Below are 1,906 nucleotides of genomic sequence, written 5' to 3'. Positions count from 1 at the left end.
TGCATCATTTTTTCAAATCAAACACAAAAAATAAGCCCAGTGTTAAATGACAAAAGTCAAATTTATTTAAAACATACATAGATACACACATGTATCTATACATATGATATGTGTATACATTCTCTGTAAAACAAAGCAACAAAACTGGCAATCGATTCCTAATCTATTTCCAACTCAAGCTAACCTGAGTATTTTTCCAAATATCCACATATTTGGATATTTTAGTATAGTTTGCTTATTTATTTTAACAATCAGCCTTTTGTGGGTGATTATCAACTTATATGGGATAATCAACTTATGCCACTTATAGGACATATAGAGTGAAAGTGACAGGAATTTAGCAAATATGGGAAACCTTTCAAGTAGGCTAGAATCCTGAAAATTTTTAAAGGGATTTTGTATGGGTCTGCTGCTCATCCCTTGAGAGCCTTAAAAATATAAATATTGAGAAGATATGGAAGCAAAATCTTAAAGTAATTTAATAGTTTTAAATTTAATGTTTATTATATTAAAGTTGTTATAAAACATTTTAAATGCCACTTTGCTGTTTGTAAGATACTATATAATCCAAAAAAGTATAATAAAATACAGATGAAGGAAAATGATCTTTAGCAGTCTTTTACCTATTATTACTACATACATTGTTTTGATTTCAATTTTAGAGGAATGATAAGCATAATTACTCTTTATTAGAAATATGTATTCAGATATTATATTGCATCACTTATATAAACATAAGCTTCCTTTGTTTAATGTTCTGTTAAGTGGAACATTTAAAATACACACATTTAGCTAGTACAGTTCCTTAGTAAATCAACAATAATTAATTCATGCATGCAGGGTTTGCTTTGGAAACACTAGGGACTCAGAAAGGTACAGAGTCAAAATACATCCTTCAAAATTTTAGTGCAATAATGTGAAAAGCAATAATTGCTCACTTCTTTTTACATACAGTGCTCTTTGAATAAGAAATGCTTCTTTAGCAATTAAAGTAAAATGTAGAAAATAACAAGACTTAGATCTCTTGATATTTTCCCTTCTTTTCTCTACTCCTCCTTTTTTCTTATTTGGCTACATGTACCTATTTTTGTTGAAATCAAGAGTTTTCCTTTAGAGGATAATAAATTCACAATGCAGGTACCTTAGTCTAGCCATTAGGAATTTGGTTTTGTACTCTGAAGTTAGTCTGACTAAATATTGTTGCTGAACACGTACCATCAAAACTGGCAAAATCAAGGAAATTATGTTTCGTTAAAAGTAAGTATCTTTAAAACAAATGTACTTTAATCAGGTTTCAAATTCTTTAGATAAATTGTAGTCAATTTCTGTGACCAAAATCAGATCCTTCTACCCACTGAGGCAATATGAGGAGATGTGGTTATTATCTCGCTTCAATTAAATAAAGCTTTAGAGATGCACTGCACTCTTAGATGGAAACTATTTATTTGAACAGTATCTTACTTTTAGATTTCTGGTAAAAGTGAGAAATAATAGAAATATTGAGAGACTTGGAGAAGAATGAAAGTAAAGAGAAATCAAATATGTAAAGGCACAAGTCAGAATGTATCGATTTCCTCCATCATAAGCAAGGCCATAGTAGCTATGCAGCTAAGATGTTTTCCACTATAATTAGTTTGCCCTGGCCTCATCCTCCCATCACACTCACACACACCAACACATATCCTCTAGTTATGTGATTACAATGGGAGCTGTTTCATTCTAGCAAGATCCTGAGTCTCTAACTACAGTGTGTATGTAAGAGATAATGCCTCACCTAAGATAAGCCAGTCATTTTACTCCAACTTCCTGGACAAAATGATTGACAAGGAGTGAGCACTCATTACATGACAGGCTATGCAAAGCCCTTTCTTGTTTATTCTTTTAATTGAACTGGGATTTTTAAAAA

The 1,906-nt window shown here is 31.2% G+C and overlaps 1 protein-coding gene across 3 annotated transcripts in view; it reads right to left on the bottom strand.

Moving 5' to 3' along the window:
- The window catches only part of KLHL1 (kelch-like family member 1), a 478,878-nt gene that overhangs the window by 11,315 nt on the left and 465,657 nt on the right, over nt 1-1,906 (bottom strand). The window lies entirely within an intron of this gene.

The sequence above is a fragment of the Mandrillus leucophaeus genome, unplaced genomic scaffold, assembly GCF_000951045.1.
Source record: "Mandrillus leucophaeus isolate KB7577 unplaced genomic scaffold, Mleu.le_1.0 Scaffold897, whole genome shotgun sequence".
Lineage (NCBI taxonomy): Eukaryota > Metazoa > Chordata > Mammalia > Primates > Cercopithecidae > Mandrillus > Mandrillus leucophaeus.
The sequence above is the reverse complement of the archived record's forward strand: the minus strand, read 5'-3'. Positions and strand labels throughout refer to the sequence as shown.